The following is a 17435-nucleotide window of genomic DNA, read 5'->3' as shown; positions in this document are numbered from 1 at the left end:
ACGTCGGACCATGGGTTGTGAATGGCTTCCTTTCGCCTCGAAAAGCGGATCAGGAATGATTCACGCCCACTTTTCATCCATCCAATGGCTGAGCATCGGGTGGTGTGGCCCCGCCTCCGAACCCGCTTTGATCCAGAAATTTGCATATACGCTCCTCCCTCGGCCTACAGAAGCGTGAGCACGGCGCAGCTCGCGGCAGTCAAGTGTGGCAGTCAAGCAGTGTCGGCGGGGCAGTCAAGTCGTGTGCAGTGTGTCGGTGTCGGCAGTCTGGAGAGTCGGGAGACGGAGCTCGAAACAGACGGGGGCCGAACACCGGAGAGAGCTCGCCGGCCACGCCAGGGGCACGGTGCCAGGCTCAGATACGCTGACATCGCGGCTTGCCGCCATCGCGCCACGAGGGTGCGGGTAAGACCCTTCGGTCTCGTGGACCTGGCCGCTCATCCAGGTTCCACTCACATTTGGTCCACGAACCTGTCTGCCGCCATTGCCTTTGAGGGTAGCTTTTTCCTTTGCTTTTGTGTAAATGCATGTGGTGGCGTCTTCAGAGATGTTGCAAGTGTTTGTAGATGGATGGACAGACGACACGCCATCCCAGAAGTTTCTGTTAATATGTATTCCGCTGTCGACTGTTCTTGTTCGGGTTCATAAGAAACAGCTGGTTTGGCAAGCGACAGCAAGCTGATCGGTGATGGTGCACACGTTCCCGCACACCACTAAACATCACAGATTTCTTAACATTTCCAGATTTTCAAGTTGTGATCCTTGAAACTCAAACTATATTTCGATTCTACACTTTAATTCGTACATGAGGGTACATTGTGGTAAATCGTGTCGCATAATGTATGAAATCGCTTCAAGCTGAGAATTTAAAAACTATAGCACTGACAAAAGCGATGAAAACAGCGATTTGAAGGCATAAAGATCAGGAATTCGATGATATGAGTGAGGAAAGTGAAAAAATACATTTGAGCACTTCAACATGAAGAAACCGTTGTGGCCTGTTCCAGGTCAAGGCGTTGTTCATCAGGCCGAACAAGATGGTGAATTATGATCCCAGCGAGGGTCCCAAGAATGTGCACCTTGATAAAGGATATAATTAAATAACGACATGAATAATCTTCAAAAGGAGTGTTATCATGAACCCAAACACTCAGTTTTCACTCCTGCACTATGTTGGAGTTCCCTGAATGTGCATACAATGTTTGGGGCCGCTCAGTTTCATGGTTTTTCAATTATTGAGGAGACAGATAGACTGACACACATTGGCATTCATTCATTTCGATATATTGTAGGTACGGGATAATGTACATAACTATATATATATATATATATATATATATATATATATATATATATATATATATATATATATATATATATATAAATATTGTTACGGCTGTGGAAATGCGTAATACACCATAAAGGGTCCTTAGATCAGTTATGACGCTAAGTTTATGTGCAGACAGTTCCCCACCGTTGTTTAAAGGCCATTATTCCTGTTCATCGGACTGCGACTCTTTGAGATAGCTGTTTTTCTTTATCTATCGTTATTTTGGATCAACCACATAACAACCACCTTAACCATAACGCCAACCACGCCAGCATTACAACAAACACCAACCACGCTTCCATTACAACAACCGCCAACCACGCCACCATTACAACAACCAGCAACCACACCGCCTCAACCACCACCACGTTGTCACCTCAGCAGAGTTTTGAGAAGCCTGACATTCGTCGGGAGAGAACGGACGACGGCCCCACCCCTCCCCCCCCCCAACGAAAAGCACGTGCGGAAGAGACGCAGGGAGGCAGTTCTTAAAACAAAAGAGCCGGGCCGATCTCTCCTGGAATTTTCCCTCCCCTGCGTGCCGCGAAGGGAAGGGCGATGCGCCGTCGAGAGAAAAGGGCACGCGGAACGAGAGGTCGAGTGAGTGGGGCTGTGGGTCTGGAGGTCTGGAGGTAGTGGTCGCTCTCTGTCTGGGTCGTCGACGTCGTTCTCTCTCTGGTCCATGAGCTCTCTGTCTGGGTCGTCGACGTCGTTCTCTCTCTGGTCCATGAGCTCTCTGTCTGGGTTGTCGACACTACTCTCTCTCTGGTCCTGAATCCCCTTCTGCCCTCCAGTCCTTTCTTGCTCGGCTGTGGGTCGTGGAAGCACCAGCAGCAATGCCGGAGAGAGCTCGCTGACCACGCCAGGGGCCTGAGGACAGGCGAGGCTACGCAAGGCCGTGGGGACTCGACGTCACGACCTGCACACCGTCGTGCTACGAGGGCGCGGGTCAGACCCTTCGGTCTCGCGGGCCTTTTCGGTCATGCACGGCCATGAGAGGGTGTTTCTTTGCTTTTGTATGACTGCTGTGGCACCGTGTCCCAAAAGTCGACCTTTGTAAGTGACTGTGCATTCCTCATATTCGGTGGTAACGCTTTCTATTTGTTTCTTGTACATCGCACGACTGCCTTGCTTTTGAATACGTGTGTGCTTGAATAATTGTCCTTGTGTGAAATGTATCCCGTTCGTCGTCTTTTTCACTTTTGAAAGTGCTATCTTGTATCGCGGAATAAATTAGTGGAGGGTTTTGAACGCCCGGTAAACAGAATCGCATCTGCCGAAGTCGGCGATAACACCGCTCGGTTATCACTGTAGCACGGAACGGACCGCTTAAGCGGTTCGTGTCCGAGGCCGACCTGCGGCGAGGTACGATCGCCTGGTCGACAACTCGCGCAGGAATTTAGGTAGGTCGAATTTGGCGAGCAACCCGATCCTGCGCGGGTGGGCAATTGGCACGATCGTGGTGAGGTTAAACCCCCACCCGTGACTGGCTCCTCGCGGTAGTTCCAGGAGGGTCACGACTGAATTGTCCGTCCGGTGGGCGACGCGGATGCGATTGGATTTACGCAATCGCTTGCACGCCAGGTGGGCCAAAATTCGTAAATATATATATATATATATATATATATATATATATTGTTGTGGTTGACGAAATTCACAAACCACCATTCAGGTCCCTTAGGTGAGATATCTCGGTAAGTATATGTGTAGTTAGGCCCAAACCCGTTGTCTAGAGGGAATAAATGTCATTCATGCGGGCTGCGACTCTTCAGGATAGCCGTTTTTCTTTTACTATCTTTATTTTGGACCAGCCGCCATTATTACCACCACCAACCACGTCTCAACAGCCATCACAACAACAACCACCAACCACAACGCCGCTTCACAATAACAACCACCAACCACAACGCCGCTTCACAACAACAACCACCAACCACAACGCCGCTTCACCACAACCGCCACGACCTTTACCGTCACAACTCGCCACCATCTCATCCACACCATCTCGCGCCACTCGTGGGCGCCGATGCTGGACTCGTGCGGGGCGCGCACCGAGCAGCGTGTTCAAAAACATCACAGACTTTCCGCAGAAAACGGATCAAAAACGACTCACGCCCACTTTTGTTCTGTCCAATCGGTGAGCGAGGGGCGATTTGGCCCCGCCTCCAGGGCGTTGGAGGGCGGTCGCTAAATGCAAATTCATGGATCAGAAAGCATTCACGCCCACTTTTCCTCAGGCCAATGGGGAGCCAGGTGAAGGGTCGGAGGCAGAGGGTCAAGGGTGAAAGAGCGAAGCCACGGGCTTATAAAAACGGCTGCGCTCGTCAGTCAAAGAGTTGAGAGTTGAGTTGGAAGTTGAGTTGAGTGTGCGGAGTTCAAGAGAGTCGTCGGTGGAGCTGGAAAGAAGTGGTACTAGTCAGAGTGAAGAGGACGGAGCTGTGGAGAGGTGACGGCGGCGAAGGCGGACGAGGGGGTGCTCGCGTCGGTGCCGGGAGCTGCACACCAGAGAGGCCAGCAACGCGACCGAGGTGGAGGAAGAGACGCTCGCCGCGGGACCCGAGACAGGGTGAAATCCTCCTTCCCTCGAGCATCAGCAACCCCCTCCTGTTTCCCCCCGCGCTGAGATAGTGCGACAAAGGGGGCCCCCTTCCCACCCCCTACCAGACACTGTCCGCGAGGCCCGCGGAGTTGAGGCACCACCGCCGCTCCGCGTCTCATCATCAGACGGGTAGGCCCGACACAGTCTCGGCCCCAGGCCCGCCTACCCCCCTCATCCTGGAGGGTGGTTCTCTTTTCTTTTGCTTTGGGAATATGTGTTGTCGGCGCCGTCTGTGAAGTAAAATTGTATAAGTGTTGCCGTGTGCCCGGTAGTCGGATAGATCTGCATTGTTGCATTTGCTTTTTGTCTTCTTCTTTTACATGTGCTTTTGGTGGAATTGTATATGTGTGCTTTCCGTTCATCGCGAAATAAATGTGCTTATTGTTGAACTGTTTTCCCGCTTCGCTTCGTCATTTCTTTCATTGAATCCCCATCTTGCTTCACGTAAAGGGTTGGTCGTGGGCTAAGACGCCCGATAATTAATCGAACCGTCGAGGCCGACGAATAACACTGCTCGGTTATCCCGATAGTACGGAACGGGTCGCTTAAGTGGCCCGTGTCCGAAGTCGACCTGCGGCGAGGTGCGATCGCCCGGTCTACCCTCCGTGTGGGTACTTAGGCAGGTCGAATTTGGCGAGCAACCCTATCCCACGCGGGGGCCGATTGGCACGATCGCGGTGAGACCGAAAGGTCCACCCGTGACTGGTTCCCGGCGTTAGTCCGAGAGGGTCACGACTGGATTGTCCGTCCGGTGGGCGACGTGCCGCGATTCGAGTTACGTGGCCGTCAGCACGCCGGCGGGCGCGAATCCGCAACACTGGTGTCAGGAGTGGGATACAAACTCATCGCCCTCCTCGCGCCACTGGTATCGGAGAACGGGAAAACGGGCTCTCCTGTCTCCGGCTAAATTCACGGGAATCGGTCCAGGGGTGAGAGGAGCGACCCCCGATTCCCTCCAAATTACGAGCGAGCTAAATTAACCCTTTGAGAGAAGCAAGATGGCGTCTCAAGGCGAGCGGGAGCCGGGGGTATTAGAAATGGATGTAGAATGTGTAGAATCCATGGCTCAGGATGAAATCTCCGTGCGGGAAATGTTAATTGTACAGGAAAACGAACTCGCCCAACTGAACCCAGAGCCCGAAATAGGTGCGGCAGCGGCCGCGGTGTATGACACCTCCCCTCCCCCTCTCCACCAAAACCCCCCAACCCCTGCCGAAACGGCTCACCCAAGCGCACCCGACATGGCCCAGCTATTCACCATGCTGGCAAAAATGTATGCGGAAATGACAGCGAACATGATCAAGCAAATGAACGAAAAGATGGATACATACACAAATGAAATGAAAAACGAAATGAAAGGCATGAACGAAAAGATGGATACAAACACGAATGAAATGAAAAACGAAATGAAAAGCATGAACGAAAAGATGGATACAAACACGAATGAAATGAAAAACGAAATAAAAGGAATGAACAAGCAAATGAAGGAAGAAACTAAAAGCTCCGGGGTGAGACGCAGAACATGGGCCGATGCCTGCAGGCAGGCATGAAGGCCGTTAGCAGGGAGCTTAAAATGGCGACTCCACGTGTAGGAACGAACGAGCTGGAAGGGGGTGCAACGGCTGTCGGGCCCGCGGTGGAGGCGGGTAAGGAAAAAGTAATTCGGGAGACAAGAGACGAGGTGAAAATAATTGCGAGGGAGAGAAAAGAACAATTAATACGGAAAGCAAGGATGAGGTACGCGGAGATCGTGAAAGAGCAAGGAGTGAAAAACAGGGAAGGACGGGAGCGACTTAAAGAGAAAGCAAGGTTGACCTACATAAAGATAAGGGAAAGACGCCAGAAAGAAGCGGAGACTAATAGACAGGTGACGACTGTGCTGTGTCACGTGATTGGGTTTTCGTATATCATGCCTCGCCCGCTAGGGGTGGTGGCCCGCGTGCTTCTTGCGTCCCACCGCACCTAGTACACACTAACGACAACAGAAACTTATAAATGTATAGAGACACGGGAGACAAAAAAAATAGAGGAGAGATTGCACGATGAAGACGGGGTAAGTGACGCACACACACACACGGAGGTAGTGGAGGACAATGGGGGTGAGCTGGTGGACTGGGTGGAGGCCCAGTGCGAGCAGCGGGATGGCCTCCTCCAGGAACGAGGGGAGGGAGTATGCCCCCTTGAGGCGAGTCACGACCAGGTGAGTTCGGTCGTGCTTTGCGAGGTTGAGGGGAGGAGTCCTGCGAACGGGTGCACGGAGAGCTTGGGGGGGTATAGAGGCCCCGGAGACCCTTGTGGGGACACGAATCCCCAGTGTGGTTGTCCCTGTGTGTGTGGTGCAAGGCGTGAGTGCGTCCCCGTGTGTGGAAGCGACCCCGTGTGTGAGTGGTGTGGTGGCGATGGTGCCAGAGTACGTGCTTCCCAGCACGCCGTGTGTGGATGAGGCACCGTGTGTGGAAGAGGCCGTGTGTGTGGATGAGGCACCGCGGGTGAGTGCCCCCGCGTGTGTGAGTGAAGCACGGTGTGGTGAATTAACGTGAATCAAGGGACATGACGCGGGATCACATGTTGTGCGTCTCGCGTATAAGGGGAGGTCTCTGCGGCACGGGTGGATTGTCCCCGGGGCATTGCTATTGACATCGGCTGTCCACTTGATGCTCGTTAACTGAAGGTGCTCATTGACTGGTGAGAATGGAGATTATATCGAACTCCGTGCTTACGCGGATTAGTCTGCAATGGTTAACTGCACATGTATACGTTTCTGCTTATGTACTCCTAGCTGAACCTGTATTTCCTGGTGTGCCCACAGAAGCGGCTCCAATCAAATGGAATAAAGCCTAAACTCTGAAGGTTCATCTCTCGCTCTCATTTCAATTTATTCCATTTGATTTTCTCGGCTCTCTCAACCAAAGATGGACAAGATCTACAAACCAGAGAGGTTCGACGCAGACCCAAACATTGGTTCTGCTCCTTCTCACACTATCTGACCATCATCGCGGAGGGAGCTGACAAATTTGCCGCTCTCGTGAATCATGTCTCGCCCGGCGTGTACAGGCTCTTCTCGGGGTACGACACTTACGAAGCAGCGATTGACGTGCTGCAGGCGCTCTACGTGAAGCCCAAGAACGAGGTATACATACGACATCTTCTCAACACACGCAAGCAAGCAGCCGGGGAGACAATCGATCAGTTCCTGCAAGCTCTGAATCAGCTGGGAAAAGACTGCAGCTTCCGGGCGGTAAGCGCCGAGGAACACCGAAAGGAAGCCACACGGGAGGCATTCATCCAAGGACTCAGATCAGCCCACATACGGCAACGCTTACTAGAGAAAGCGCAACCCACTCTTGACAAGGTAGTCGATCAGGCTCGAGCGATGGATACGGCTCAGCAGCAATCTGAGTCATTTGGGACACCGATGCTGCTCATGAACGCTGCTACGATGGGAACCCAAGGAACCCCACTGGCACAGACACAGCCAGACATGAGGGATGGAGAAACACCCGAGGAGCCGGATACCCAGACCTCGTCAAACTCCTCAGCAACTGCTCCGGTCGGTAAATGCTTCTTTTGTGGGTACAAAAGGCATCCTCGTCAAAAATGTCCAGCCAGAGATGCCACATGCATGAATTGCGACAAGAAAGGGCATTATGCCAGGGTATGTAAATCTACTCTAAGGAGGAATAAACCCACTTCTGCGGCTCTCTACTCGCAAAATAAATTGACTGCAGCCTCCCGGGGAATCTATCCAAGGCTATCATCAACGTGCGAATTAACGGGCATATGGCTGAGGCACTGATTGATACCGGTAGCTCTGAAAGTTTCGTCAACAGCTCGCTAGTGAAGGGCAGGAAATGGGTAATCCACCCGACTGACAATACGGTATGCATGGCCGCCACCTCACTACAATCCCGCGTACGAGGGTACTGCAATGTTGAATTGGACGTAAAAGGGTACACGCATCGGGATGTAAAGGTGCTGGTGCTTCGTGATTTGTGCGCAGACGTAATTCTGGGTCATAATGTCCTCAAGCAGCACACGAGCGTCGAAATACCCTTTGGAGGAAGCAAGCCTCGTCTAATTTTAAATGCGCTGACCACCGCGGAGGTGACGTCCCCCCAGCTGTTCGCTAACTTGTCGCCGGTCTGCAAACCGATAGCGATCAAATCGCGGCGATATACCACTGCTGACATGAATTTCATCACTTCAGAAACCAAGCGATTACTGGAGGAGGGAATTATAGAACCGAGCGATTCGCCATGGCGCGCACAGGTGTTAGTAACCAGCAGTCAGAACCATAAGAGACGGATGGTTGTCGATTATTCCCAAACGGTCAATCGCTTCACCCAACTCGACGCCTACCCCCTGCCGCGCATAGATGAGATGGTCGAACGCGTGGCCAATTATAAGGTATTCAGTATCATCGACTTGCGAAGCGCCTATCATCAAATTCCCATCCGAGAGGAAGACAAACCGTACACTGCATTCCAGGCAGGACGGCGCCTCTACCAGTTCAGAAGGATACCATTCGGTGTCACGAATGGAGTAGCTTGCTTCCAACGGGTTATGGACGACATCATCTCAGATGAAAACCTCGAAGACACTTTTGTTTACGTGGATAATGTCACAGTGTGCGGTAGGGATCAGAGGGAACATGATAGGAATCTGGACAGATTCTTGAGCATTGCTGGAAAATATAATCTGACTCTCAACTACGAGAAATGCGTATTCTCGGCAAGGTCAATTGACCTTCTCGGCTACACGATAGCCGACGGCACAATTAAGCCTGATCCTGAGCGATTGCGCCCGCTCCGTGAGCTTCCACCACCTCAGGACTTGCAGACAATGCGCCGGGTGATCGGGATGTTCGCTTACTATGCAAGATGGATTTCGCAATACTCCGAGAAAATACATCCCCTAGTGCATTGCAAAAACTTTCCACCAGATGCCGCTGTCGTGAAAGCTTTCCACGATCTCAAGGATGATATCAGTAATTCCGTGGTATTATCGATCGATAGCTCGGTGCCCTTCGTGGTGGAGACCGACGCTTCAAATCACGCCATAGCTGCAACACTTAATCAGTCTGGGCGGCCGGTCGCTTTCTTCTCGAGAACTCTCTCTAGAAGCGAGCAGAGACACTCGGCAATAGAGAAGGAGGCGTACGCCATCGTCGAAGCGCTGCGTAAATGGAGACATTATTTACTGGGAAACCACTTCACGCTCGTTACGGACCAACGATCCGTGGCTTTCATGTTTGATGGGAAAAATAACGGGAAAATTAAGAATGAAAAAATTATGAGATGGCGGATAGACCTAGCCTGCTACAGGTACGACATTGTTTACCGGCCCGGGAAGGAAAACCCTGCTGCAGATACCTTCTCCCGGGTCTACAGTTCGGCAACAATCAGTCAGGCTTTGCAAGACCTCCATGTGTCTCTGTGCCACCCAGGGGTAACCAGGATGGCACATTTCGTACGCTGACAAAATCTTCCCTATTCTGTTGAAGATATTAAACAAATGAATGCTTCATGCCCTGTTTGTGCTGAACTAAAACCCAGATTCTTTGGCGCGGCATCTGGCAGACTGATCAAGGCTACTTCCCCCTTCGAGAGACTAAACATCGACTTCAAAGGGCCCCTGCCCACCGAGACAGACAACAGATACATATTCACCGTTGTTGATGAATATTCAAGGTTCCCTTTCGCGTTTCCGTGCTCGGATATGACCTCGGGCACTGTCGTAAAATGTCTCTCTGACCTCTTCGCTATGTTTGGGAGACCTTCGTACATACATTCAGACAGAGGGCCGTGTTTCATGTCGGCCGGGCTAAAACAATTCCTATTAGAGCACGGCATAGCAACTAGTCGAACGACGGGTTACAACCCACAGGGAAACGGGCAGGTGGAAAGGTATAATGGAGTTATTTGGAAAGCCATAACTCTGGCGCTGAAATCGAGAGGACTGGGCCCCGAGCGATGGGAGGTTGCTCTTCCTGACGCAATGAATTCCATACGCTCTTTGCTCTGCACGTCCACAAATGCCACTCCTCACGAACGTATGTTTACTCACCAACGACGTTATGTTGACAGTCAAACGGTGCCCAACTGGCTGACCCACCCCGGTACAGTGTTCATGAAACGCCCGGTACGACAAAGCAAGTATGAACCGCTGGTGGAGGGGGTCGAACTCATTGACACTAATCCAGAGTATGCTCATGTCAGGCTCCCGGATGGCAGGGAGACCACTGTGTCGGTTCGCCATCTGGCTCCCGCCGGTACTCCTCCCGCCGGTACACCACCTCCTGGCACTCCTCCTTCTGACATTTCCGCCGGAGGAGCTCCGCCAGGCGGCGGGGCTGCCGCGGTGGCCGCGAGAGCGATCGAGGAGTCATCCCCGGCACAAGTCGAGGCTCACCAAGAGGATCGGGAGTCTCCCTCAAGTGAAACTGCCGTTTACTCCCGGAGAGGTCGACGAATAAGGCCCCCTCGACGACTCAATCTGTGAAGGAGATTATCGGCATTCTCGCTGCTCATGCTCCTATATGCCCATTATATCATATATCGATGCTCATTTCCATGCTCCTACAACTCAAAATAATCACTGCTTGGCATGTATGCTCCTGTAGATCTATTAGTCCGCGTTGCTTGAAATGTATACTCCTATAGTGCTAAAGCAATCATGGTGTGTAAGATGGGCCCCTAGTTACATTTTAAAGGTGAGGAGAATGTGGTGAATTAACGTGAATCAAGGGACATGACGCGGGATCACATGTTGTGCGTCTCGCGTATAAGGGGAGGTCTCTGCGGCACGGGTGGATTGTCCCCGGGGCATTGCTATTGACATCGGCTGTCCACTTGATGCTCGTTAACTGAAGGTGCTCATTGACTGGTGAGAATGGAGATTATATCGAACTCCGTGCTTACGCGGATTAGTCTGCAATGGTTAACTGCACATGTATACGTTTCTGCTTATGTACTCCTAGCTGAACCTGTATTTCCTGGTGTGCCCACAGAAGCGGCTCCAATCAAATGGAATAAAGCCTAAACTCTGAAGGTTCATCTCTCGCTCTCATTTCACACGGTGTGTGAGTGAGGCACAGTGTATGAGTGAGGCACGAGTGAGTGAAAGGCCGCGAGTGCGTGGAGCCACGTGTGCGAGGGAGGTGGCATGCGTGAGTGAACGGCCGAGTGCAAGGGAGACCGTGTGTGTGAGAGAGCGGTATGCGAGGGAGATGTTGGTTGGCATGCGGGAGCACGCAGCCACGTCTCCCGGTGTGAATGTAATGGAATGGAGTGTGAGCGTCGTAACACACGGGAGTGCGTGTGTGGAATGGAGGCGACGACGGCGACATGTGAAGAAATAAAGCCGAGTAGCGGCTGTAGCTGTTTCAGGGGACCGTGCCGGGTTCACCCAGCAGTGAGCACGCGGTCCGTGCTGTGCAACGCACGAGGCCGCCACGTGCTCGCTTGCGAGAGTGAAGTCCCGGTCCGGAAACGCACGCGGTGGATTTGCCGATCCCGCGGACGGACAAAGTTTAGGCAGGATAATGGATTTGGACCGGACGGGTTCTCCACGCGATCGTGTGTGTTAAGCTCCAACGGGCAAAGCACATGTGTTCGCGTGGGGAACCCCTCGAGACGTGGGGCTTGTATTTTTTTTATGCGCACGGTGACGCCATGGCTGCACGTGGGGTTGGAATCCGGCAGGAGGGGTATCCCTGCCGGATGGTACCGTCCAAGGAGGGACGAGGTACACGTGCAGCTGCATGACGTCACGGGCAGGTGCAAAGTGCGCGAGTTGCCGCGCTGGTGCTGCGCATGAAAAAAAACAAAAAACAGCAAGCCTCACTTTCGGGTGCACAGGATTCCTGGGCAAGGGGTGGAAGACCCCCTTACCTGGGCACAGGATGGAAACTAGTTAGGGGGAAGGGTTAGCTTAGTTAGACCGACTTCATGGGGCAGGGGTAAGTCCTCATGGAGTCCGTGGAATGGATTAGGAAGAGGGATTTAGTGAGCTTTAGGTTGGGAAATAAAATGATTTATTTGGAGACAGAGACAGACTTGTGAATGTGTAGTGGGGACGTAGTTTAGCGACGTAGTGTTAAAAGGAACGTGCTATAGTTTAAGGGACGACGTGGGAGCACGAGTTAGTTCGGGGAGGTAGTTAGAGGATGGCAGAGTTCAGCGGTGTGTGTGTGAGTGGAGCGAATGGGGAATGCATGGTGCGATGAGTGATTGGGGGGAGGAGTGACTCCCGCCCAAGGGACCCCGGGGTCAGAGTAAAGTGAGTTAGCTGGGTTAGTCAAATTAACAAAAATGGAGGTCGTTTTGCTGTTGGTGGGAATGTAGGCTCGAAACCCATTTGGAGGGGTGCAGGAGCCCTGTTGACGGGCTTGGGAGCATGGCTGCGAAAGGTGAGTATCGCTGAGTGGGTACCCTGGGCACCAGGCTAGTCGGCCGTGGTAGGCCAAGGGCCCATGGGGGGCCGGGATAGCGTAGTGGGCACGGGTGCGCCTGCTTGGTGCGGGGGCCCGGGGCGCCATTAGCCGCGTGGGCAGTGTTGTGGGCGCGGGTGACCATCGGAAAGGGGCCTGGGAAGCCAGCCTGCCACGTGTGCGTTTCAGGGGAGGTGCCATGGGGGGCACTCCCCGGTGTTAGGGAGCTGGTAGGCTCGGAGGCAGTGTAGTGCCTGGGGGTGCCATCGTCGGAGAATCGGCAGAGGGTCGTGCCTGCCAAAGGGAGCCACGTGTCCCAGCCATGAGACCGTGTGAGGGCACGGAAAGAAAATTGGGGGGCGAGGCCCGAAATTGTGAGGACACCGACACAGGCGACGGGAATCTGGGTTGTTAGAACCAATAGTTTAAGCGAGAGGCGCTTGTTGAAAGCCCCGGGGTAGTTTAACAGTTAAATGGTTAGGGTAGATTAGGAAGTGTACCCCTCCGCACCATCCATCCCCTCGCTCTCGTTGTGGGCCGCTGGACCCACTTTGGTTATAGATCGCCGAACTCTGGGGAGGCCATTCTGAGGCTTCGTTGGGCCTCGACACAGGACGTTAGCTCTCCCTTATTCCCCTCCGGGAAGGGAACGTAGGGGTTGGGAGTAGGCTAGGTGACAGGATAGGTTAGCCGAACAAGGACAGTAAAGGGGGTTAGGGGACGATTTATAGTGGGGAAGTAAAAATAAAAAATAACAAAATAAGTTGGGGCTAAATTGGGGTTTGACAAATTAAGGGAGTGGGTATGTACAGTGACAGGCAAAGGCGATAGGTGGGAGGGAGACAGGTAGGTAGGTCCGAGCCCGCCTTCCAAGTGGCCAGCACCACCGCACTCCCTCCACCAACCTCCACGGAACGGCAAAGGCTGGCCAACTTCATCTGCAGCTGCTGTGCTGCAAGGCCTGTGCCGGCTGGATCGTCTGCAGCTGCTGTGCTGCAAGGCCTGTGCCGGCCCACTTCATCTGCCGGCTGGCTGTTTTTACTTCAAGGCCTGTGCCGGCCAGTTCATCTGCTGGCTGTGTTTGCCTGCAACGGCCTTCTTCTGCGGGCTGTGTTTGCCTGCTACCTTTGCCATGCCATGCCCACTGCCCCTGTTCACCAGCCCCGTTCAATTTTTGCTTTGCCCCCCCCCCCCCTGTTCATTGCCATGTGCGCCAGGATCAAGGCAACAGTTTGCAAGCTGCGAGAACTGCCCTGTTGGCAGCTACAACACGGGCCTGCAGTGGCGGCCCGTGCACCGTGTTTGTGTTCATCCATCCATTCGTTGTGTTCATTGCGTGTGCCACTTGAGCTGGCACGGAGACTGCGTTGTGCAGCCCATGCACCGTTGTGGTTCACTGCGTTCAGTTCAAACCATTCATCCATCCATTCGTGTGTTCATTGCGTGTGTCACTTGAGCTGGCACGGAGACGACGTTTGTGCAGCCCATGCACCGTTGTGGTTCACTGCGTTCAGTTAAAAAGGGAAGGCCTTGGACTGCGTGTGAGCAGCCGGCCACGTTCCCTGTCACCTGCATTGTTTGAGCCAGAGACTGCATGCGGGCAGCCTGGCTCCCTGCTAACTGTTTTCTTTTTGCAGAGTTCAGTGATCCTGGGCCATAGTTTAGTGTAAAATTTGTAAGTTAAGGTTAAGATGTACTGTACATATGAGTGCGCCCCCGGCATGTTTGTCTTAGCGCCGGCAATTTTATTTAAGTCGTCCGTGTGAGTGAGTTTGTTTAGGTAGTTACTCAGCCCTTAGGTTATTTATTTTGGGGACACGGATACCATCAATGTCGCACTCAGGGATCCGTAGGTAAAATGTACTAGGGGAAAACTACACATAATGGCACACGAAAATTTGACGACTCGGGACGAGTCTGAAAAAGGGGAGGGGGTGGTGTTGTGGTTGACCAAATTCGCAAACCACCATTCAGGTCCCTTAGGTGAGATATCTCGGTAAGTATATGTGTAGTTAGGCCCAAACCCGTGGTCTAGAGGGAATAAATGTCATTCATGAGGGCTGCGACTCTTCAGGATAGCCGTTTTTCTTTTACTATCTTTATTTTGGACCAGCCGCCATTATTACCACCACCAACCACGTCTCAACAGCCATCACAACAACAACCACCAACCACAACTCCGCTTCACAATAACAACCACAACGCCGCTTCACAATAACAACCACCAACCACAACGCCGCTTCACCACAACCGCCACGACCTTTACCGTCACAACTCGCCACCATCGCATCACCGTCATCTCGCGCCACTCGTGGGCACCGATGCTGGACTCGTGCGGGGCTCGCACCGAGCAGCGTGTTCAAAAACATCACGGACTTTCCGCAGAAAAACGGATCAAAAACGACTCACGCCCACTTTTGTTCCGTCCAATCGGTGAGCGAGGGGCGATTTGGCCCCGCCTCCAGGGCGTTGGAGGGCGGTCGCTATATGCAAATTCATGGATCAAAAAGCATTCACGCCCACTTTTCCTCGGGCCAATGGGGAGCCAGGTGAAGGGTCGGAGGCAGAGGGTCAAAGATGAAAGAGCGAAGCCACGGGGCTTATAAAAACGACTGCGTTCGTCAGAAGGGGCAGTTCGCAGTTGGGAGTTCGCGGAGCCAGTGAAGAGTTGGGACGAGTCAAGAGAGGAGACGGAGAGGGCGATCGGACGAAGCTGTGGAGAGGCGGCGGCGGCGAAGGCGGTTGAGGGGGTGCTCGCGTCGGATTCGGGGAACTGCGGTGGGAGAGGCCGACGGCGCGACCGAGGTCGTGGTGGAGACGCTCGTCGCGGGACCCGAGATTTTGTGAAATCCTCCTTTCCCCGAGCATCAGCAACCCCCTCCTGTTTCCCCCCGCGCTGAGATAGTGCGACAAAAGGGGGCCCCCTTCCCACCCCCTACCAGACACTGTCCGCGAGGCCCGCGGAGTTGAGGCACCACCGCCACTTCGCATCTCATCATCAGACGGGTAGGCCCGACACGGTCTCGGCCCCAGGCCCGCCTACCCCCCTCATCCTGGAGGGTGGTTCTCTTTTCTTTTGCTTTGGGAATATGTGTTGTCGGCGCCGTCTGTGAAGTAGAATTGTATAAGTGTTGCCGTGTGCTCGGTAGTCGGATAGATCTGCATTGTTGCATTTGCTTTTTGTCTTCTTCTTTTACATGTGCTTTTGGTGGAATTGTATATGTGTGCTTTCCGTTCATCGCGAAATAAATGTGCTTATTGTTGAACTGTTTTCCCGCTTCGCTTCGTCATTTCTTTCATTGAATCCCCATCTTGCTTCACGTAAAGGGTTGGTCGTGGGCTAAGACGCCCGATAATTAATCGAACCGTCGAGGCCGACGAATAACACCGCTCGGTTATGCCGATAGTACGGAACGGGTCGCTTAAGTGGCCCGTGTCCGAAGTCGACCTGCGAGGTGCGATCGCCCAGTCTACCCTCCGTGTGGGTACTTAGGTAGGTCGAATTTGGCGAGCAACCCTATCCCACGCGGGGGCCGATTGGCACGATCGCGGTGAGACCGAAAGGTCCACCCGTGACTGGTTCCCGGCGTTAGTCCGAGAGGGTCACGACTGTATTGCCCGTCCGGTGGGCGACGTGCCGCGATTCGAGTTACGTGGCCGTCAGCACGCCGGCGGGCGCGAATCCGCAACAGTATATGTATATATATATACCGCCCGAGATTCGCGCCCGCCGGCGTGCTGACGGCCACGGAACTCGAATCGCGGCACGTCGCCCACCGGACGGGCAATCCAGTCGTGACCCTCTCGGACTAACGCCGGGAACCAGTCACGGGTGGACCTTTCGGTCTCACCGCGATCGAGCCAATCGGCCTCCGCGTGGGATAGGGTTGCTCGCCAAATTCGACCTACCTAAGTACCCACACGGAGGGTAGACCGGGCGATCGCACCTCGCCGCAGGTCGACTTCGGACACTGGCCACTTAAGCGACCCGTTCCGTGCTATCGGGATAACCGAGCGGTGTTATCGTCGGCCTTGACGGTTCGACATTATCGGGCGTATTCAGCCCACTACCAACCCTTTACGTGAAGTAAGATGGGGATTCAATAGAGGAAAAGACGAAGCGAAGCGGGAGAACAGTTCGATAATAAAGCACATTTATTCGCGATGAACGGAAAGCACACATATTCAATTCCACCAAAAGCACATAGAAAAGGAAAAGAAACACAATGCAATTTTTACACAAAAAGCAAATGCGACAATGCAGATCTAATACCGATTACGCGAGCACACGACAACACTTATACAATTTTACTTCACAGACGGCGCCGACAACACATATCCAAAACCAAGAAAAAGAACACCCTCAAGGATGAGGGGGGCCTGAGGCCGAGACCGGGTCGGGCCTACCCGTCTGGTGATGAGACGCGGAGCGGCGATGGTGCCTCAACTCCACGGGCCTCGCGGACAGTGTCTGGTTGGGGGTGGGAAAGGGGCCCCCTTGGTCGCACTATCTCAGCGCGGGGGGAAACAGGAGGGGGTTGCTGATGCTCGGGGGAAAGGAGGATTTCTACTCTGCCTCGAGTCCCGCGACGAGCGTCTCCACCTCGACCAGGTCGCGCCGTCGGCCTCCCTGGTGTGCAGCTCCCGGCACGACGCGAGCACCCCCTCGTCTGCCCTCGCCACCTCTCCACAGCTCCGTCCTCTTCGCTCCGACTCCAACGCACACGACGACGACGACGACGACGACGACGACGACCAACAACCAATTCTTCCTCTTCCCAACTCCACCGACTGCGAAGTCTTAACTCTGCTCTACTGACGAACGCGGTCGCTTATATAAGCCCCGTGGCTTCGCCTTTGACCCCCTGCCTTCGACCTTTCACCTCGCTCCCCATTGGCCCGAGAAAAAGTGGGCGTGAATGCATTTTTATCCATAAATTTGCATATAGCGATCGCCCTCCAACGCCCTGGAGGCGGGGCCAAATCGCCCCTCGCTCACCGATTGGACGGAACAAAAGTGGGCGTGTGTCGTTTTTGATCCGTTTTTGGAGCTGAAAATCCGTGGTTTTGTACAC

At 53.5% G+C, this 17435-nt stretch overlaps 1 long non-coding RNA gene across 1 annotated transcript in view; it reads left to right on the top strand.

Moving 5' to 3' along the window:
* Positions 1-146: 146 nt before the first annotated feature.
* LOC147007438 (uncharacterized) overlaps positions 147-17435 on the top strand; it is a 70037-nt gene continuing 52748 nt past the window's right edge. Inside the window, exon 1 of the long non-coding RNA XR_015054189.1 lies at positions 147-405. This is a non-coding gene — a long non-coding RNA (uncharacterized LOC147007438). The remainder of the gene's footprint in view (positions 406-17435) is intronic.

The sequence above is a fragment of the Eptatretus burgeri genome, unplaced genomic scaffold (genome assembly GCF_056783735.1).
Source record: "Eptatretus burgeri isolate ZD-2024b unplaced genomic scaffold, Ebu_testis_v1 Ebu_testis_scaffold_169, whole genome shotgun sequence".
NCBI classification, from domain to species: Eukaryota; Metazoa; Chordata; class Myxini; order Myxiniformes; family Myxinidae; genus Eptatretus; species Eptatretus burgeri.
Note: the sequence above shows the minus strand (reverse complement) of the source record. Positions and strands in the feature narration are given on the sequence as shown.